The 21,766-nt window shown below is 33.7% G+C and overlaps 14 non-coding genes across 14 annotated transcripts; all 14 read left to right on the top strand.

Moving 5' to 3' along the window:
• Positions 1–1,028: 1,028 nt before the first annotated feature.
• Positions 1,029–1,110, top strand: TRNAL-UAG (transfer RNA leucine (anticodon UAG)). Its single transcript has one exon. It is a non-coding gene; the product is annotated as a tRNA-Leu (tRNA).
• A 1,254-nt stretch (positions 1,111–2,364) lies between these two features.
• Positions 2,365–2,446, top strand: TRNAL-UAG (transfer RNA leucine (anticodon UAG)). Its single transcript has one exon. It is a non-coding gene; the product is annotated as a tRNA-Leu (tRNA).
• Positions 2,447–3,700: 1,254 nt separating this feature from the next.
• Positions 3,701–3,782, top strand: TRNAL-UAG (transfer RNA leucine (anticodon UAG)). Its single transcript has one exon. It is a non-coding gene; the product is annotated as a tRNA-Leu (tRNA).
• Positions 3,783–5,036: 1,254 nt separating this feature from the next.
• Positions 5,037–5,118, top strand: TRNAL-UAG (transfer RNA leucine (anticodon UAG)). Its single transcript has one exon. It is a non-coding gene; the product is annotated as a tRNA-Leu (tRNA).
• A 1,254-nt stretch (positions 5,119–6,372) lies between these two features.
• TRNAL-UAG (transfer RNA leucine (anticodon UAG)) lies at positions 6,373–6,454 on the top strand. The gene has a single exon. It is a non-coding gene; the product is annotated as a tRNA-Leu (tRNA).
• A 1,570-nt stretch (positions 6,455–8,024) lies between these two features.
• TRNAL-AAG (transfer RNA leucine (anticodon AAG)) lies at positions 8,025–8,106 on the top strand. Its single transcript has one exon. It is a non-coding gene; the product is annotated as a tRNA-Leu (tRNA).
• A 941-nt stretch (positions 8,107–9,047) lies between these two features.
• TRNAL-AAG (transfer RNA leucine (anticodon AAG)) lies at positions 9,048–9,129 on the top strand. The gene has a single exon. It is a non-coding gene; the product is annotated as a tRNA-Leu (tRNA).
• A 1,245-nt stretch (positions 9,130–10,374) lies between these two features.
• Positions 10,375–10,456, top strand: TRNAL-AAG (transfer RNA leucine (anticodon AAG)). The gene has a single exon. It is a non-coding gene; the product is annotated as a tRNA-Leu (tRNA).
• Positions 10,457–11,397: 941 nt separating this feature from the next.
• TRNAL-UAG (transfer RNA leucine (anticodon UAG)) lies at positions 11,398–11,479 on the top strand. The gene has a single exon. It is a non-coding gene; the product is annotated as a tRNA-Leu (tRNA).
• A 2,283-nt stretch (positions 11,480–13,762) lies between these two features.
• TRNAL-UAG (transfer RNA leucine (anticodon UAG)) lies at positions 13,763–13,844 on the top strand. Its single transcript has one exon. It is a non-coding gene; the product is annotated as a tRNA-Leu (tRNA).
• Positions 13,845–14,075: 231 nt separating this feature from the next.
• Positions 14,076–14,157, top strand: TRNAL-AAG (transfer RNA leucine (anticodon AAG)). Its single transcript has one exon. It is a non-coding gene; the product is annotated as a tRNA-Leu (tRNA).
• Positions 14,158–16,645: 2,488 nt separating this feature from the next.
• Positions 16,646–16,727, top strand: TRNAQ-UUG (transfer RNA glutamine (anticodon UUG)). Its single transcript has one exon. It is a non-coding gene; the product is annotated as a tRNA-Gln (tRNA).
• Positions 16,728–16,958: 231 nt separating this feature from the next.
• Positions 16,959–17,040, top strand: TRNAL-AAG (transfer RNA leucine (anticodon AAG)). The gene has a single exon. It is a non-coding gene; the product is annotated as a tRNA-Leu (tRNA).
• A 4,415-nt stretch (positions 17,041–21,455) lies between these two features.
• TRNAL-AAG (transfer RNA leucine (anticodon AAG)) lies at positions 21,456–21,537 on the top strand. Its single transcript has one exon. It is a non-coding gene; the product is annotated as a tRNA-Leu (tRNA).
• The last annotated feature ends 229 nt before the right edge of the window (positions 21,538–21,766 follow it).

The raw sequence follows: 21,766 nt of genomic DNA, 5'->3' as shown, positions 1-21,766 counted from the left end.
CCGAGCGGTCTAAGGCGCTGGATTAAGGCTCCAGTCTCTTCGGAGGTGTGGGTTAAAATCCCACTGCTGCCAGTATTATGAGGTTTTGAGAACCCTTTGATCTAATTCTGAGTATTTTGTATTTCCATGAGTGTGTGCATTTTTGTTTTGGAAAAGACAGTTGAAAGAATCATTGATTGTTCCTATTGTTTAGAGACTTACCTAAATTTTAACAGACTTGTGGGTTCAAATGCCACTAGTATGAGTTCTTTTAAACCTTTTTATCTTATTCTTATAATTATGCTAACATGCAAAATTAGCATATGCTTTAAACCCACTGCTGCCAGTATTATGAGATCTTGAAATGTTTTTGTACTTATTCTTATGATTTTGCTAACATGCAAATTAGCATGTGATTTAATCTTCTTTTGTATTTGCATGATTTTCTAGTTTTCAGTTCAGATAAAGACTGTTGAAAGAATCCTTGCTTTTTTCTAATGTTTAGAGACATGCCCATTCAAATCCCACTGCTGCCATTATTATGAGGTTTTGAGAACCCTTTGATCTAATTCTTATGATTTTGTATTTTCATGAGTGTGTTAGTTTCTGTTTAGGAAAAGACAGTTGAAAGAATCATTGATTTTTCCTATTGTTAAGAGACTTACCCATATTCCAACAGACTTGTGAGTTCAAATCCCACTGCTGCCACTAGTATGAGTTCTTTTAAACCTTTTTATCTCATTCTTATAATTATGCTAACATGCAAAATTAGCATATGCTTTAATCTCACTGCTGCCAGTATTATGAGATCTTGAAATGTTTTTGTACTTATTCTTATGATTTTGCTAGCATGCAAATTAGCATGTGATATAATCTTCTTTTGTATTTGTATGATTTAGCAGTTTTCAGTTAAGATAAAGACCGTTGATAGAATCTTTGTTTTTGCCTAATGTTTAGAGACATGCCCATTTTCCAAAATGTACTAATTTTAAATGTTGTCAAATGTACTTCACTTTCTCTAAGGAAGCTTAATTAACCATGCTGTTTAAGGTAGCATGGCCGAGTGGTCTAAGGCGCTGGATTTAGGCTCCAGTCTCTTTGGAGGCGTGGGTTCAAATCCCACTGCTGCCAACATATTGAGGTTTTGAAAACCTTTTCAGCTTATATTTATGATTTTGCTAATAGAAAAATTAGCATATTTTTGTATGAGTGCGTGTTTTGCTTTTTTGGAAAAGACAAAAGATAGAATCATTGCTTTTTCCTTTTTGTTTAGAGACCTATCCATTTTCCACAATGCACAAGTTTAAAATGTAGTCAGATACACTAAACTTACTCTCAGGAAGCTCTTTTAATGATGCATTAGGTAGCATGGCCGAGCGGTCTAAGGCACTGGATTAAGGCTCCAGTCTCTTCGGAGGCGTGGGTTCAAATCCCACTGCTGCCAGTATTATGAGGTTTTGAGAACCCTTTGATCTAATTCTGAGGATTTTGTATTTCCATGAGTGTGTGCATTTCTGTTTTGGAAAAGACAGTTTTAGACCTTAGTTTAGAGACTTACCTAAATTTTAACAGACTTGTGGGTTCAAATGCCACTAGTATGAGTTCTTTTAAACCTTTTTATCTTATTCTTATAATTATGCTAACATGCAAAATTAGCATATGCTTTAAACCCACTGCTGCCAGTATTATGAGATCTTGAAATGTTTTTGTACTTATTCTTATGATTTTGCTAACATGCAAATTAGCATGTGATTTAATCTTCTTTTGTATTTGCATGATTTTCTAGTTTTCAGTTCAGATAAAGACTGTTGAAAGAATCCTTGCTTTTTTCTAATGTTTAGAGACATGCCCATTCAAATCCCACTGCTGCCATTATTATGAGGTTTTGAGAACCCTTTGATCTAATTCTTATGATTTTGTATTTTCATGAGTGTGTTAGTTTCTGTTTAGGAAAAGACAGTTGAAAGAATCATTGATTTTTCCTATTGTTAAGAGACTTACCCATATTCCAACAGACTTGTGAGTTCAAATCCCACTGCTGCCACTAGTATGAGTTCTTTTAAACCTTTTTATCTCATTCTTATAATTATGCTAACATGCAAAATTAGCATATGCTTTAATCTCACTGCTGCCAGTATTATGAGATCTTGAAATGTTTTTTTACTTATTCTTATGATTTTGCTAGCATGCAAATTAGCATGTTATATAATCTTCTTTTGTATTTGTATGATTTAGCAGTTTTCAGTTAAGATAAAGACCGTTGATAGAATCTTTGTTTTTGCCTAATGTTTAGAGACATGCCCATTTTCCAAAATGTACTAATTTTAAATGTTGTCAAATGTACTTCACTTTCTCTAAGGAAGCTTAATTATCCATGCTGTTTAAGGTAGCATGGCCGAGTGGTCTAAGGCGCTGGATTTAGGCTCCAGTCTCTTTGGAGGCGTGGGTTCAAATCCCACTGCTGCCAACATATTGAGGTTTTGAAAACCTTTTCAGCTTATATTTATGATTTTGCTAACAGAAAAATTAGCATATTTTTGTATGAGTGCGTGCTTTGCTTTTTTGGAAAAGACAAAAGATAGAATCATTGCTTTTTCCTTTTTGTTTAGAGACCTATCCATTTTACACAATGCACAAGTTTAAAATGTAGTCAGATACACTAAACTTACTCTAAGGAAGCTCTTTTAATGATGCATTAGGTTGCATGGCCGAGCGGTCTAAGGAGCTGGATTAAGGCTCCAGTCTCTTCGGAGGCGTGGGTTCAAATCCCACTGCTGCCAGTATTATGAGGTTTTGAGAACCCTTTGATCTAATTCTGAGGATTTTGTATTTCCATGAGTGTGTGCATTTCTGTTTTGGAAAAGACAGTTTTAGACTTTAGTTTAGAGACTTACCTAATTTTTAACAGACTTGTGGGTTCAAATGCCACTAGTATGAGTTCTTTTAAACCTTTTTATCTTATTCTTATAATTATGCTAACATGCAAAATTAGCATATGCTTTAAACCCACTGCTGCCAGTATTATGAGATCTTGAAATGTTTTTGTACTTATTCTTATGATTTTGCTAACATGCAAATTAGCATGTGATTTAATCTTCTTTTGTATTTGCATGATTTTCTAGTTTTCAGTTCAGATAAAGACTGTTGAAAGAATCCTTGCTTTTTTCTAATGTTTAGAGACATGCCCATTCAAATCCCACTGCTGCCATTATTATGAGGTTTTGAGAACCCTTTGATCTAATTCTTATGATTTTGTATTTTCATGAGTGTGTTAGTTTCTGTTTAGGAAAAGACAGTTGAAAGAATCATTGATTTTTCCTATTGTTAAGAGACTTACCCATATTCCAACAGACTTGTGAGTTCAAATCCCACTGCTGCCACTAGTATGAGTTCTTTTAAACCTTTTTATCTCATTCTTATAATTATGCTAACATGCAAAATTAGCATATGCTTTAATCTCACTGCTGCCAGTATTATGAGATCTTGAAATGTTTTTGTACTTATTCTTATGATTTTGCTAGCATGCAAATTAGCATGTGATATAATCTTCTTTTGTATTTGTATGATTTAGCAGTTTTCAGTTAAGATAAAGACCGTTGATAGAATCTTTGTTTTTGCCTAATGTTTAGAGACATGCCCATTTTCCAAAATGTACTAATTTTAAATGTTGTCAAATGTACTTCACTTTCTCTAAGGAAGCTTAATTAACCATGCTGTTTAAGGTAGCATGGCCGAGTGGTCTAAGGCGCTGGATTTAGGCTCCAGTCTCTTTGGAGGCGTGGGTTCAAATCCCACTGCTGCCAACATATTGAGGTTTTGAAAACCTTTTCAGCTTATATTTATGATTTTGCTAACAGAAAAATTAGCATATTTTTGTATGAGTGCGTGCTTTGCTTTTTTGGAAAAGACAAAAGATAGAATCATTGCTTTTTCCTTTTTGTTTAGAGACCTATCCATTTTCCACAATGCACAAGTTTAAAATGTAGTCAGATACACTAAACTTACTCTCAGGAAGCTCTTTTAATGATGCATTAGGTAGCATGGCCGAGCGGTCTAAGGCACTGGATTAAGGCTCCAGTCTCTTCGGAGGCGTGGGTTCAAATCCCACTGCTGCCAGTATTATGAGGTTTTGAGAACCCTTTGATCTAATTCTGAGGATTTTGTATTTCCATGAGTGTGTGCATTTCTGTTTTGGAAAAGACAGTTTTAGACCTTAGTTTAGAGACTTACCTAAATTTTAACAGACTTGTGGGTTCAAATGCCACTAGTATGAGTTCTTTTAAACCTTTTTATCTTATTCTTATAATTATGCTAACATGCAAAATTAGCATATGCTTTAAACCCACTGCTGCCAGTATTATGAGATCTTGAAATGTTTTTGTACTTATTCTTATGATTTTGCTAACATGCAAATTAGCATGTGATTTAATCTTCTTTTGTATTTGCATGATTTTCTAGTTTTCAGTTCAGATAAAGACTGTTGAAAGAATCCTTGCTTTTTTCTAATGTTTAGAGACATGCCCATTCAAATCCCACTGCTGCCATTATTATGAGGTTTTGAGAACCCTTTGATCTAATTCTTATGATTTTGTATTTTCATGAGTGTGTTAGTTTCTGTTTAGGAAAAGACAGTTGAAAGAATCATTGATTTTTCCTATTGTTAAGAGACTTACCCATATTCCAACAGACTTGTGAGTTCAAATCCCACTGCTGCCACTAGTATGAGTTCTTTTAAACCTTTTTATCTCATTCTTATAATTATGCTAACATGCAAAATTAGCATATGCTTTAATCTCACTGCTGCCAGTATTATGAGATCTTGAAATGTTTTTTTACTTATTCTTATGATTTTGCTAGCATGCAAATTAGCATGTTATATAATCTTCTTTTGTATTTGTATGATTTAGCAGTTTTCAGTTAAGATAAAGACCGTTGATAGAATCTTTGTTTTTGCCTAATGTTTAGAGACATGCCCATTTTCCAAAATGTACTAATTTTAAATGTTGTCAAATGTACTTCACTTTCTCTAAGGAAGCTTAATTATCCATGCTGTTTAAGGTAGCATGGCCGAGTGGTCTAAGGCGCTGGATTTAGGCTCCAGTCTCTTTGGAGGCGTGGGTTCAAATCCCACTGCTGCCAACATATTGAGGTTTTGAAAACCTTTTCAGCTTATATTTATGATTTTGCTAACAGAAAAATTAGCATATTTTTGTATGAGTGCGTGCTTTGCTTTTTTGGAAAAGACAAAAGATAGAATCATTGCTTTTTCCTTTTTGTTTAGAGACCTATCCATTTTACACAATGCACAAGTTTAAAATGTAGTCAGATACACTAAACTTACTCTAAGGAAGCTCTTTTAATGATGCATTAGGTTGCATGGCCGAGCGGTCTAAGGAGCTGGATTAAGGCTCCAGTCTCTTCGGAGGCGTGGGTTCAAATCCCACTGCTGCCAGTATTATGAGGTTTTGAGAACCCTTTGATCTAATTCTGAGGATTTTGTATTTCCATGAGTGTGTGCATTTCTGTTTTGGAAAAGACAGTTTTAGACTTTAGTTTAGAGACTTACCTAATTTTTAACAGACTTGTGGGTTCAAATGCCACTAGTATGAGTTCTTTTAAACCTTTTTATCTTATTCTTATAATTATGCTAACATGCAAAATTAGCATATGCTTTAAACCCACTGCTGCCAGTATTATGAGATCTTGAAATGTTTTTGTACTTATTCTTATGATTTTGCTAACATGCAAATTAGCATGTGATTTAATCTTCTTTTGTATTTGCATGATTTTCTAGTTTTCAGTTCAGATAAAGACTGTTGAAAGAATCCTTGCTTTTTTCTAATGTTTAGAGACATGCCCATTCAAATCCCACTGCTGCCATTATTATGAGGTTTTGAGAACCCTTTGATCTAATTCTTATGATTTTGTATTTTCATGAGTGTGTTAGTTTCTGTTTAGGAAAAGACAGTTGAAAGAATCATTGATTTTTCCTATTGTTAAGAGACTTACCCATATTCCAACAGACTTGTGAGTTCAAATCCCACTGCTGCCACTAGTATGAGTTCTTTTAAACCTTTTTATCTCATTCTTATAATTATGCTAACATGCAAAATTAGCATATGCTTTAATCTCACTGCTGCCAGTATTATGAGATCTTGAAATGTTTTTGTACTTATTCTTATGATTTTGCTAGCATGCAAATTAGCATGTGATATAATCTTCTTTTGTATTTGTATGATTTAGCAGTTTTCAGTTAAGATAAAGACCGTTGATAGAATCTTTGTTTTTGCCTAATGTTTAGAGACATGCCCATTTTCCAAAATGTACTAATTTTAAATGTTGTCAAATGTACTTCACTTTCTCTAAGGAAGCTTAATTAACCATGCTGTTTAAGGTAGCATGGCCGAGTGGTCTAAGGCGCTGGATTTAGGCTCCAGTCTCTTTGGAGGCGTGGGTTCAAATCCCACTGCTGCCAACATATTGAGGTTTTGAAAACCTTTTCAGCTTATATTTATGATTTTGCTAACAGAAAAATTAGCATATTTTTGTATGAGTGCGTGCTTTGCTTTTTTGGAAAAGACAAAAGATAGAATCATTGCTTTTTCCTTTTTGTTTAGAGACCTATCCATTTTCCACAATGCACAAGTTTAAAATGTAGTCAGATACACTAAACTTACTCTCAGGAAGCTCTTTTAATGATGCATTAGGTAGCATGGCCGAGCGGTCTAAGGCACTGGATTAAGGCTCCAGTCTCTTCGGAGGCGTGGGTTCAAATCCCACTGCTGCCAGTATTATGAGGTTTTGAGAACCCTTTGATCTAATTCTGAGGATTTTGTATTTCCATGAGTGTGTGCATTTCTGTTTTGGAAAAGACAGTTTTAGACCTTAGTTTAGAGACTTACCTAAATTTTAACAGACTTGTGGGTTCAAATGCCACTAGTATGAGTTCTTTTAAACCTTTTTATCTTATTCTTATAATTATGCTAACATGCAAAATTAGCATATGCTTTAAACCCACTGCTGCCAGTATTATGAGATCTTGAAATGTTTTTGTACTTATTCTTATGATTTTGCTAACATGCAAATTAGCATGTGATTTAATCTTCTTTTGTATTTGCATGATTTTCTAGTTTTCAGTTCAGATAAAGACTGTTGAAAGAATCCTTGCTTTTTTCTAATGTTTAGAGACATGCCCATTCAAATCCCACTGCTGCCATTATTATGAGGTTTTGAGAACCCTTTGATCTAATTCTTATGATTTTGTATTTTCATGAGTGTGTTAATTTCTGTTTAGGAAAAGACAGTTGAAAGAATCATTGATTTTTCCTATTGTTAAGAGACTTACCCATATTCCAACAGACTTGTGAGTTCAAATCCCACTGCTGCCACTAGTATGAGTTCTTTTAAACCTTTTTATCTCATTCTTATAATTATGCTAACATGCAAAATTAGCATATGCTTTAATCTCACTGCTGCCAGTATTATGAGATCTTGAAATGTTTTTTTACTTATTCTTATGATTTTGCTAGCATGCAAATTAGCATGTTATATAATCTTCTTTTGTATTTGTATGATTTAGCAGTTTTCAGTTAAGATAAAGACCGTTGATAGAATCTTTGTTTTTGCCTAATGTTTAGAGACATGCCCATTTTCCAAAATGTACTAATTTTAAATGTTGTCAAATGTACTTCACTTTCTATAAGGAAGCTTAACTAACCATGCTGTTTAAGGTAGCATGGCCGAGTGGTCTAAGGCGCTGGATTTAGGCTCCAGTCTCTTTGGTGGAGGCGTGGGTTCAAATCCCACTGCTGCCAACATATTGAGGTTTTGAAAACCTTTTCAGCTTATATTTATGATTTTGCTAATAGAAAAATTAGCATATTTTTGTATGAGTGCGTGCTTTGCTTTTTTGGAAAAGACAAAAGATAGAATCATTGCTTTTTCCTTTTTGTTTAGAGACCTATCCATTTTCCACAATGCACAAGTTTAAAATGTAGTCAGATACACTAAACTTACTCTCAGGAAGCTCTTTTAATGATGCATTAGGTAGCATGGCCGAGTGGTCTAAGGCGCTGGATTAAGACTCCAGTCTCTTCGGAGGCGTGGGTTCAAATCCCACTGCTGCCAGTATTATGAGGTTTTGAGAACCCTTTGATCTAATTCTGAGGATTTTGTATTTCCATGAGTGTGTGCATTTCTGTTTTGGAAAAGACAGTTTTAGACTTTAGTTTAGAGACTTACCTAAATTTGAACAGACTTGTGGGTTCAAATGCCACTAGTATGAGTTCTTTTAAACCTTTTTATCTTATTCTTATAATTATGCTAACATGCAAAATTAGCATATGCTTTAAACCCACTGCTGCCAGTATTATGAGATCTTGAAATGTTTTTGTACTTATTCTTATGATTTTGCTAACATGCAAATTAGCATGTGATTTAATCTTCTTTTGTATTTGCATGATTTTCCAGTTTTCAGTTCAGATAAAGACTGTTGAAAGAATCCTTGCTTTTTTCTAATGTTTAGAGACATGCCCATTCAAATCCCACTGCTGCCATTATTATGAGGTTTTGAGAACCCTTTGATCTAATTCTTATGATTTTGTATTTTCATGAGTGTGTTAATTTCTGTTTAGGAAAAGACAGTTGAAAGAATCATTGATTTTTCCTATTGTTAAGAGACATACCCATATTCCAACAGACTTGTGAGTTCAAATCCCACTGCTGCCACTAGTATGAGTTCTTTTAAACCTTTTTATCTCATTCTTATAATTATGCTAACATGCAAAATTAGCATATGCTTTAATCTCACTGCTGCCAGTATTATGAGATCTTGAAAAGTTTTTGTACTTATTCTTATGATTTTGCTAGCATGCAAATTAGCATGTGATATAATCTTCTTTTGTATTTGTATGATTTAGCAGTTTTCAGTTAAGATAAAGACCGTTGATAGAATCTTTGTTTTTGCCTAATGTTTAGAGACATGCCCATTTTCCAAAATGTACTAATTTTAAATGTTGTCAAATGTACTTCACTTTCTCTAAGGAAGCTTAATTAACCATGCTGTTTAAGGTAGCATGGCCGAGTGGTCTAAGGCGCTGGATTAAGACTCCAGTCTCTTCGGAGGCGTGGGTTCAAATCCCACTGCTGCCAGTATTATGAGGTTTTGAGAACCCTTTGATCTAATTCTGAGGATTTTGTATTTCCATGAGTGTGTGCATTTCTGTTTTGGAAAAGACAGTTTTAGACCTTAGTTTAGAGACTTACCTAAATTTTAACAGACTTGTGGGTTCAAATGCCACTAGTATGAGTTCTTTTAAACCTTTTTATCTTATTCTTATAATTATGCTAACATGCAAAATTAGCATATGCTTTAAACCCACTGCTGCCAGTATTATGAGATCTTGAAATGTTTTTGTACTTATTCTTATGATTTTGCTAACATGCAAATTAGCATGTGATTTAATCTTCTTTTGTATTTGCATGATTTTCTAGTTTTCAGTTCAGATAAAGACTGTTGAAAGAATCCTTGCTTTTTTCTAATGTTTAGAGACATGCCCATTCAAATCCCACTGCTGCCATTATTATGAGGTTTTGAGAACCCTTTGATCTAATTCTTATGATTTTGTATTTTCATGAGTGTGTTAGTTTCTGTTTAGGAAAAGACAGTTGAAAGAATCATTGATTTTTCCTATTGTTAAGAGACTTACCCATATTCCAACAGACTTGTGAGTTCAAATGCCACTAGTATGAGTTCTTTTAAACCTTTTTATCTCATTCTTATAATTATGCTAACATGCAAAATTAGCATATGCTTTAATCTCACTGCTGCCAGTATTATGAGATCTTGAAATGTTTTTGTACTTATTCTTATGATTTTGCTAGCATGCAAATTAGCATGTGATATAATCTTCTTTTGTATTTGTATGATTTAGCAGTTTTCAGTTAAGATAAAGACCGTTGATAGAATCTTTGTTTTTGCCTAATGTTTAGAGACATGCCCATTTTCCAAAATGTACTAATTTTAAATGTTGTCAAATGTACTTCACTTTCTATAAGGAAGCTTAACTAACCATGCTGTTTAAGGTAGCATGGCCGAGTGGTCTAAGGCTCTGCATTTAGGCTCCAGTCTCTTTGGAGGAGTGGGTTCAAATCCCACTGCTGCCAACATATTGAGGTTTTGAAAACCTTTTCAGCTTATATTTATGATTTTGCTAATAGAAAAATTAGCATATTTTTGTATGAGTGCGTGCTTTGCTTTTTTGGAAAAGACAAAAGATAGAATCATTGCTTTTTCCTTTTTGTTTAGAGACCTATCCATTTTCCACAATGCACAAGTTTAAAATGTAGTCAGATACACTAAACTTACTCTCAGGAAGCTCTTTTAATGATGCATTAGGTAGCATGGCCGAGTGGTCTAAGGCGCTGGATTAAGACTCCAGTCTCTTCGGAGGCGTGGGTTCAAATCCCACTGCTGCCAGTATTATGAGGTTTTGAGAACCCTTTGATCTAATTCTGAGGATTTTGTATTTCCATGAGTGTGTGCATTTCTGTTTTGGAAAAGACAGTTTTAGACTTTAGTTTAGAGACTTACCTAAATTTGAACAGACTTGTGGGTTCAAATGCCACTAGTATGAGTTCTTTTAAACCTTTTTATCTTATTCTTATAATTATGCTAACATGCAAAATTAGCATATGCTTTAAACCCACTGCTGCCAGTATTATGAGATCTTGAAATGTTTTTGTACTTATTCTTATGATTTTGCTAACATGCAAATTAGCATGTGATTTAATCTTCTTTTGTATTTGCATGATTTTCCAGTTTTCAGTTCAGATAAAGACTGTTGAAAGAATCCTTGCTTTTTTCTAATGTTTAGAGACATGCCCATTCAAATCCCACTGCTGCCATTATTATGAGGTTTTGAGAACCCTTTGATCTAATTCTTATGATTTTGTATTTTCATGAGTGTGTTAATTTCTGTTTAGGAAAAGACAGTTGAAAGAATCATTGATTTTTCCTATTGTTAAGAGACATACCCATATTCCAACAGACTTGTGAGTTCAAATCCCACTGCTGCCACTAGTATGAGTTCTTTTAAACCTTTTTATCTCATTCTTATAATTATGCTAACATGCAAAATTAGCATATGCTTTAATCTCACTGCTGCCAGTATTATGAGATCTTGAAATGTTTTTGTACTTATTCTTATGATTTTGCTAGCATGCAAATTAGCATGTGATATAATCTTCTTTTGTATTTGTATGATTTAGCAGTTTTCAGTTAAGATAAAGACCGTTGATAGAATCTTTGTTTTTGCCTAATGTTTAGAGACATGCCCATTTTCCAAAATGTACTAATTTTAAATGTTGTCAAATGTACTTCACTTTCTCTAAGGAAGCTTAATTAACCATGCTGTTTAAGGTAGCATGGCCGAGTGGTCTAAGGCGCTGGATTTAGGCTCCAGTCTCTTTGGAGGCGTGGGTTCAAATCCCACTGCTGCCAGTATTATGAGGTTTTGAGAACACTTTGATCTAATTCTGAGGATTTTGTATTTCCATGAGTGTGTGCATTTCTGTTTTGGAAAAGACAGTTTTAGACTTTAGTTTAGAGACTTACCTAAATTTTAACAGACTTGTGGGTTCAAATGCCACTAGTATGAGTTCTTTTAAACCTTTTTATCTTATTCTTATAATTATGCTAACATGCAAAATTAGCATATGCTTTAAACCCACTGCTGCCAGTATTATGAGATCTTGAAATGTTTTTGTACTTATTCTTATGATTTTGCTAACATGCAAATTAGCATGTGATTTAATCTTCTTTTGTATTTGCATGATTTTCCAGTTTTCAGTTCAGATAAAGACTGTTGAAAGAATCCTTGCTTTTTTCTAATGTTTAGAGACATGCCCATTCAAATCCCACTGCTGCCATTATTATGAGGTTTTGAGAACCCTTTGATCTAATTCTTATGATTTTGTATTTTCATGAGTGTGTTAGTTTCTGTTTAGGAAAAGACAGTTGAAAGAATCATTGATTTTTCCTATTGTTAAGAGACTTACCCATATTCCAACAGACTTGTGAGTTCAAATCCCACTGCTGCCACTAGTATGAGTTCTTTTAAACCTTTTTATCTCATTCTTATAATTATGCTAACATGCAAAATTAGCATATGCTTTAATCTCACTGCTGCCAGTATTATGAGATCTTGAAATGTTTTTGTACTTATTCTTATGATTTTGCTAGCATGCAAATTAGCATGTGATATAATCTTCTTTTGTATTTGTATGATTTAGCAGTTTTCAGTTAAGATAAAGACCGTTGATAGAATCTTTGTTTTTGCCTAATGTTTAGAGACATGCCCATTTTCCAAAATGTACTAATTTTAAATGTTGTCAAATGTACTTCACTTTCTCTAAGGAAGCTTAATTAACCATGCTGTTTAAGGTAGCATGGCCGAGTGGTCTAAGGCGCTGGATTTAGGCTCCAGTCTCTTTGGAGGCGTGGGTCCAAATCCCACTGCTGCCAACATATTGAGGTTTTGAAAACCTTTTCAGCTTATATTTATGATTTTGCTAATAGAAAAATTAGCATATTTTTGTATGAGTGCGTGCTTTGCTTTTTTGGAAAAGACAAAAGATAGAATCATTGCTTGTTCCTTTTTGTTTAGAGACCTATCCATTTTCCACAATGCACAAGTTTAAAATGTAGTCAGATACACTAAACTTACTCTAAGGAAGCTCTTTTAATGATGCATTAGGTAGCATGGCCGAGCGGTCTAAGGCGCTGGATTAAGGCTCCAGTCTCTTCGGAGGTGTGGGTTAAAATCCCACTGCTGCCAGTATTATGAGGTTTTGAGAACCCTTTGATCTAATTCTGAGTATTTTGTATTTCCATGAGTGTGTGCATTTTTGTTTTGGAAAAGACAGTTGAAAGAATCATTGATTGTTCCTATTGTTTAGAGACTTACCTAAATTTTAACAGACTTGTGGGTTCAAATGCCACTAGTATGAGTTCTTTTAAACCTTTTTATCTTATTCTTATAATTATGCTAACATGCAAAATTAGCATATGCTTTAAACCCACTGCTGCCAGTATTATGAGATCTTGAAATGTTTTTGTACTTATTCTTATGATTTTGCTAACATGCAAATTAGCATGTGATTTAATCTTCTTTTGTATTTGCATGATTTTCTAGTTTTCAGTTCAGATAAAGACTGTTGAAAGAATCCTTGCTTTTTTCTAATGTTTAGAGACATGCCCATTCAAATCCCACTGCTGCCATTATTATGAGGTTTTGAGAACCCTTTGATCTAATTCTTATGATTTTGTATTTTCATGAGTGTGTTAGTTTCTGTTTAGGAAAAGACAGTTGAAAGAATCATTGATTTTTCCTATTGTTAAGAGACTTACCCATATTCCAACAGACTTGTGAGTTCAAATGCCACTAGTATGAGTTCTTTTAAACCTTTTTATCTCATTCTTATAATTATGCTAACATGCAAAATTAGCATATGCTTTAATCTCACTGCTGCCAGTATTATGAGATCTTGAAATGTTTTTGTACTTATTCTTATGATTTTGCTAGCATGCAAATTAGCATGTGATATAATTTTCTTTTGTATTTGTATGATTTAGCAGTTTTCAGTTAAGATAAAGACCGTTGATAGAATCTTTGTTTTTGCCTAATGTTTAGAGACATGCCCATTTTCCAAAATGTACTAATTTTAAATGTTGTCAAATGTACTTCACTTTCTCTAAGGAAGCTTAATTATCCATGCTGTTTAAGGTAGCATGGCCGAGTGGTCTAAGGCGCTGGATTTAGGCTCCAGTCTCTTTGGAGGCGTGGGTTCAAATCCCACTGCTGCCAACATGTTGAGGTTTTGAAAACCTTTTCAGCTTATATTTATGATTTTGCTAACAGAAAAATTAGCATATTTTTGTATGAGTGCGTGCTTTGCTTTTTTGGAAAAGACAAAAGATAGAATCATTGCTTTTTCCTTTTTGTTTAGAGACCTATCCATTTTCCACAATGCACAAGTTTAAAATGTAGTCAGATACACTAAACTTACTCTCAGGAAGCTCTTTTAATGAAGCATTAGGTAGCATGGCCGAGCGGTCTAAGGCGCTGGATTAAGGCTCCAGTCTCTTCGGAGGCGTGGGTTCAAATCCCACTGCTGCCAGTATTATGAGGTTTTGAGAACCCTTTGATCTAATTCTGAGGATTTTGTATTTCCATGAGTGTGTGCATTTCTGTTTTGGAAAAGACAGTTGAAAGAATCATTGATTGTTCCTATTGTTTAGAGACTTACCTAAATTTTAACAGACTTGTGGGTTCAAATGCCACTAGTATGAGTTCTTTTAAACCTTTTTATCTTATTCTTATAATTATGCTAACATGCAAAATTAGCATATGCTTTAAACCCACTGCTGCCAGTATTATGAGATCTTGAAATGTTTTTGTACTTATTCTTATGATTTTGCTAACATGCAAATTAGCATGTGATTTAATCTTCTTTTGTATTTGCATGATTTTGCAGTTTTCAGTTCAGATAAAGACTGTTGATAGAATCCTTGCTTTTTTCTAATGTTTAGAGACATGCCCATTCAAATCCCACTGCTGCCATTATTATGAGGTTTTGAGAACCCTTTGATCTAATTCTTATGATTTTGTATTTTCATGAGTGTGTTAACTTCTGTTTAGGAAAAGACAGTTGAAAGAATCATTGATTTTTCCTATTGTTAAGAGACTTACCCATATTCCAACAGACTTGTGAGTTCAAATCCCACTGCTGCCACTAGTATGAGTTCTTTTAAACCTTTTTATCTCATTCTTATAATTATGCTAACATGCAAAGTTAGCATATGCTTTAAACCCACTGCTGCCAGTATTATGAGATCTTGAAATGTTTTTGTACTTATTCTTATGATTTTGCTAGCATGCAAATTAGCATGTGATTTAATCTTCTTTTGTATTTGCATGATTTTGCAGTTTTCAGTTCAGATAAAGACTGTTGAAAGAATCCTTGCTTTTTTCTAATGTTTAGAGACATGCCCATTCAAATCCCACTGCTGCCATTATTATGAGGTTTTGAGAACCCTTTGATCTAATTCTGAGTATTTTGTATTTCCATGAGTGTGTGCATTTCTGTTTTGGAAAAGACAGTTGAAAGAATCATTGATTGTTCCTATTGTTTAGAGACTTACCTAAATTTTAACAGACTTGTGGGTTCAAATGCCACTAGTATGAGTTCTTTTAAACCTTTTTATCTTATTCTTATAATTATGCTAACATGCAAAATTAGCATATGCTTTAAACGCACTGCTGCCAGTATTATGAGATCTTGAAATGTTTTTGTACTTATTCTTATGATTTTGCTAACATGCAAATTAGCATGTGATTTAATCTTCTTTTGTATTTGCATGATTTTGCAGTTTTCAGTTCAGATAAAGACTGTTGATAGAATCCTTGCTTTTTTCTAATGTTTAGAGACATGCCCATTCAAATCCCACTGCTGCCATTATTATGAGGTTTTGAGAACCCTTTGATCTAATTCTTATGATTTTGTATTTTCATGAGTGTGTTAATTTCTGTTTAGGAAAAGAGAGTTGAAAGAATCATTGATTTTTCCTATTGTTAAGAGACTTACCCATATTCCAACAGACTTGTGAGTTCAAATCCCACTGCTGCCACTAGTATGAGTTCTTTTAAACCTTTTTATCTCATTCTTATAATTATGCTAACATGCAAAATTAGCATATGCTTTAATCTCACTGCTACCAGTATTATAAGATCTTGAAATGTTTTTGTACTTATTCTTATGATTTTGCTAGCATGCAAATTAGCATGTGATATAATCTTCTTTTGTATTTGTATGATTTAGCAGTTTCAGTTAAGATAAAGACCGTTGATAGAATCTTTGTTTTTGCCTAATGTTTAGAGACATGCCCATTTTCCATATTTTGTATTTCCATGAGTGTGTGCATTTCTGTTTTGGAAAAGACAGTTTTAGACTTTAGTTTAGAGACTTACCTAAATTTTAACAGACTTGTGGGTTCAAATGCCACTAGTATGAGTTCTTTTAAACCTTTTTATCTTATTCTTATAATTATGCTAACATGCAAAATTAGCATATGCTTTAAACCCACTGCTGCCAGTATTATGAGATCTTGAAATGTTTTTGTACTTATTCTTATGATTTTGCTAGCATGCAAATTAGCATGTGATTTAATCTTCTTTTGTATTTGCATGATTTTGCATTTTTCAGTTCAGATAAAGACTGTTGAAAGAATCCTTGCTTTTTTCTAATGTTTAGAGACATGCCCATTCAAATCCCACTGCTGCCATTATTATGAGGTTTTGAGAATCCTTTGATCTAATTCTTACGATTTTGTATTTTCATGAGTGTGTTAATTTCTGTTTAGAAAGAGACAGTTGAAAGAATCATTGATTTTTCCTATTGTTAAGAGACATGCAAATTAGCATGTGATATAATCTTCTTTTGTATTTGTATGATTTAGCAGTTTTCAGTTAAGATAAAGACCGTTGATAGAATCTTTGTTTTTGCCTAATGTTTAGAGACATGCCCATTTTCCAAAATGTACTAATTTTAAATGTTGTCAAATGTACTTCACTTTCTCTAAGGAAGCTTAATTAACCATGCTGTTTAAGGTAGCATGGCCGAGTGGTCTAAGGCGCTGGATTTTGGCTTCAGTCTCTTTGGAGGCGTGGGTTCAAATCCCACTGCTGCCAACATATTGAGGTTTTGAAAACCTTTCCAGCTTATATTTATGATTTTGCTAATAGAAAAATTAGCATATTTTTGTATGAGTGCGTGCTTTGCTTTTTTGGAAAAGACAAAAGATAGAATCATTGCTTTTTCCTTTTTGTTTAGAGACCTATCCATTTTCCACAATGCACAAGTTTAAAATGTAGTCAGATACACTAAACTTACTCTAAGGAAGCTCTTTTAATGATGCATTAGGTAGCATGGCCGAGCGGTTTAAGGCGCTGGATTAAGGCTCCAGTCTCTTCGGAGGCGTGGGTTCAAATCCCACTGCTGCCAGTATTATGAGGTTTTGAGAACCCTTTGATCTAATTCTGAGTATTTTGTATTTCCATGAGTGTGTGCATTTCTGTTTTGGAAAAGACAGTTGAAAGAATCATTGATTGTTCCTATTGTTTAGAGACTTACCTAAATTTTAACAGACTTGTGGGTTCAAATGCCACTAGTATGAGTTCTTTTAAACCTTTTTATCTTATTCTTATAATTATGCTAACATGCAAAATTAGCATATGCTTTAAACCCACTGCTGCCAGTATTATGAGATCTTGAAATGTTTTTGTACTTATTCTTATGATTTTGCTAACATGCAAATTAGCATGTGATTTAATCTTCTTTTGTATTTGCATGATTTTCCAGTTTTCAGTTCAGATAAAGACTGTTGAAAGAATCCTTGCTTTTTTCTAATGTTTAGAGACATGCCCATTCAAATCCCACTGCTGCCATTATTATGAGGTTTTGAGAACCCTTTGATCTAATTCTTATGATTTTGTATTTTCATGAGTGTGTTAATTTCTGTTTAGGAAGAGACAGTTGAAAGAATCTCTGATTTTTCCTATTGTTAAGAGACTTACCCATATTCCAACAGACTTGTGAGTTCAAATGCCACTAGTATGAGTTCTTTTAAACCTTTTTATCTCATTCTTATAATTATGCTAACATGCAAAATTAGCATATGCTTTAATCTCACTGCTGCCAGTATAATGAGATCTTGAAATGTTTTTGTACTTATTCTTATGATTTTGCTAGCATGCAAATTAGCATGTGATATAATCTTCTTTTGTATTTGTATGATTTAGCAGTTTTCAGTTAAGATAAAGACCGTTGATAGAATCTTTGTTTTTGCCTAATGTTTAGAGACATGCCCATTTTCCAAAATGTACTAATTTTAAATGTTGTCAAATGTACTTCACTTTCTCTAAGGAAGCTTAATTAACCATGCTGTTTAAGGTAGCATGGCCGAGTGGTCTAAGGCGCTGGATTTAGGCTTCAGTCTCTTTGGAGACGTGGGTTCAAATCCCACTGCTGCCAACATATTGAGGTTTTGAAAACCTTTTCAGCTTATATTTATGATTTTGCTAATAGAAAAAATTAGCATATTTTTGTATGAGTGCGTGCTTTGCTTTTTTGGAAAAGACAAAAGATAGAATCATTGCTTTTTCCTTTTTGTTTACAGACCTATCCATTTTCCACAATGCACAAGTTTAAAATGTAGTCAGATACACTAAACTTACTCTAAGGAAGCTCTTTTAATGATGCATTAGGTAGCATGGCCGAGCGGTCTAAGGCGCTGGATTAAGGCTCCAGTCTCTTCGGAGGTGTGGGTTAAAATCCCACTGCTGCCAGTATTATGAGGTTTTGAGAACCCTTTGATCTAATTCTGAGTATTTTGTATTTTCATGAGTGTGTGCATTTCTGTTTTGGAAAAGACAGTTGAAAGAATCATTGATTGTTCCTATTGTTTAGAGACTTACCTAAATTTTAACAGACTTGTGGTTTCAAATGCCACTAGTATGAGTTCTTTTAAACCTTTTTATCTTATTCTTATAATTATGCTAACATGCAAAATTAGCATATGCTTTAAACCCACTGCTGCCAGTATTATGAGATCTTGAAATGTTTTTGTACTTATTCTTATGATTTTGCTAACATGCAAATTAGCGTGTGATTTAATCTTCTTTTGTATTTGCATGATTTTCCAGTTTTCAGTTCAGATAAAGACTGTTGAAAGAATCCTTGCTTTTTTCTAATGTTTAGAGACATGCCCATTCAAATCCCACTGCTGCCATTATTATGAGGTTTTGAGAACCCTTTGATCTAATTCTTATGATTTTGTATTTTCATGAGTGTGTTAATTTCTGTTTAGGAAAAGACAGTTGAAAGAATCATTGATTTTTCCTATTGTTAAGAGACTTACCCATATACCAACAGACTTGTGAGTTCAAATCCCACTGCTGCCACTAGTATGAGTTCTTTTAAACCTTTTTATCTCATTCTTATAATTATGCTAACATGCAAAATTAGCATATGCTTTAATCTCACTGCTGCCAGTATAATGAGATCTTGAAATGTTTTTGTACTTATTCTTATGATTTTGCTAGCATGCAAATTAGCATGTGATATAATCTTCTTTTGTATTTGTATGATTTAGCAGTTTTCAGTTAAGATAAAGACCGTTGATAGAATCTTTGTTTTTGCCTAATGTTTAGAGACATGCCCATTTTCCAAAATGTACTAATTTTAAATGTTGTCAAATGTACTTCACTTTCTCTAAGGAAGCTTAATTAACCATGCTGTTTAAGGTAGCATGGCCGAGTGGTCTAAGGCGCTGGATTTAGGCTTCAGTCTCTTTGGAGGCGTGGGTTCAAATCCCACTGCTGCCAACATATTGAGGTTTTGAAAACCTTTCCAGCTTATATTTATGATTTTGCTAATAGAAAAATTAGCATAAATTTGTATGAGTGCGTGCTTTGCTTTTTTGGAAAAGACAAAAGATAGAATCATTGCTTTTTCCTTTTTGTTTAGAGACCTATCCATTTTCCACAATGCACAAGTTTAAAATGTAGTCAGATACACTAAACTTACTCTAAGGAAGCTCTTTTAATGATGCATTAGGTAGCATGGCCGAGCGGTTTAAGGCGCTGGATTAAGGCTCCAGTCTCTTCGGAGGCGTGGGTTCAAATCCCCCTGCTGCCAGTATTATGAGGTTTTGAGAACCCTTTGATCTAATTCTTATGATTTTGTATTTTCATGAGTGTGTTAATTTCTGTTTAGGAAAAGACTGTTGAAAGAATCATTGATTTTTCCTATTGTTAAGAGACTTACCCATATACCAACAGACTTGTGAGTTCAAATCCCACTGCTGCCACTAGTATGAGTTCTTTTAAACCTTTTTATCTCATTCTTATAATTATGCTAACATGCAAAATTAGCATATGCTTTAATCTCACTGCTGCCAGTATAATGAGATCTTGAAATGTTTTTGTACTTATTCTTATGATTTTGCTAACATGCAAATTAGCGTGTGATTTAATCTTCTTTTGTATTTGCATGATTTTCCAGTTTTCAGTTCAGATAAAGACTGTTGAAAGAATCCTTGCTTTTTTCTAATGTTTAGAGACATGCCCATTCAAATCCCACTGCTGCCATTATTATGAGGTTTTGAGAACCCTTTGATCTAATTCTTATGATTTTGTATTTTCATGAGTGTGTGCATTTCTGTTTTGGAAAAGACAGTTGAAAGAATCATTGATTGTTCCTATTGTTTAGAGACTTACCTAAATTTTAACAGACTTGTGGTTTCAAATGCCACTAGTATGAGTTCTTTTAAACCTTTTTATCTTATTCTTATAATTATGCTAACATGCAAAATTAGCATATGCTTTAAACCCACTGCTGCCAGTATTATGAGATCTTGAAATGTTTTTGTACTTATTCTTATGATTTTGCTAACATGCAAATTAGCGTGTGATTTAATCTTCTTTTGTATTTGCATGATTTTCCAGTTTTCAGTTCAGATAAAGACTGTTGAAAGAATCCTTGCTTTTTTGTAATGTTTAGAGACATGCCCATTCAAATCCCACTGCTGCCATTATTATGAGGTTTTGAGAACCCTTTGATCTAATTCTTATGATTTTGTATTTTCATGAGTGTGTTAATTTCTGTTTAGGAAAAGACAGTTGAAAGAATCATTGATTTTTCCTATTGTTAAGAGACTTACCCATATACCAACAGACTTGTGAGTTCAAATCCCACTGCTGCCACTAGTATGAGTTCTTTTAAACCTTTTTATCTCATTCTTATAATTATGCTAACATGCAAAATTAGCATATGCTTTAATCTCACTGCTGCCAGTATAATGAGATCTTGAAATGTTTTTGTACTTATTCTTATGATTTTGCTAGCATGCAAATTAGCATGTGATATAATCTTCTTTTGTATTTGTATGATTTAGCAGTTTTCAGTTAAGATAAAGACCGTTGATAGAATCTTTGTTTTTGCCTAATGTTTAGAGACATGCCCATTTTCCAAAATGTACTAATTTTAAATGTTGTCAAATGTACTTCACTTTCTCTAAGGAAGCTTAATTAACCATGCTGTTTAAGGTAGCATGGCCGAGTGGTCTAAGGCGCTGGATTTAGGCTTCAGTCTCTTTGGAGGCGTGGGTTCAAATCCCACTGCTGCCAACATATTGAGGTTTTGAAAACCTTTTCAGCTTATATTTATGATTTTGCTAATAGAAAAATTAGCATATTTTTGTATGAGTGCGTGCTTTGCTTTTTTGGAAAAGACAAAAGATAGAATCATTGCTTTTTCCTTTTTGTTTAGAGACCTATCCATTTTCCACAATGCACAAGTTTAAAATGTAGTCAGATACACTAAACTTATTCTAAGGAAGCTCTTTTAATGATGCATTAGGTAGCATGGCCGAGCGGTCTAAGGCGCTGGATTAAGGCTCCAGTCTCTTCGGAGGCGTGGGTTCAAATCCCACTGCTGCCAGTATTATGAGGTTTTGAGAACCCTTTGATCTAATTCTGAGTATTTTGTATTTCCATGAGTGTGTGCATTTCTGTTTTGGAAAAGACAGTTGAAAGAATCATTGATTGTTCCTATTGTTTAGAGACTTACCTAAATTTTAACAGACTTGTGGGTTCAAATGCCACTAGTATGAGTTCTTTTAAACCTTTTTATCTTATTCTTATAATTATGCTAACATGCAAAATTAGCA

The sequence above is a fragment of the Ranitomeya variabilis genome, chromosome 5, assembly GCF_051348905.1.
Source record: "Ranitomeya variabilis isolate aRanVar5 chromosome 5, aRanVar5.hap1, whole genome shotgun sequence".
NCBI classification, from domain to species: domain Eukaryota; kingdom Metazoa; phylum Chordata; class Amphibia; order Anura; family Dendrobatidae; genus Ranitomeya; species Ranitomeya variabilis.
Note: the sequence above shows the minus strand (reverse complement) of the source record. Positions and strands in the feature narration are given on the sequence as shown.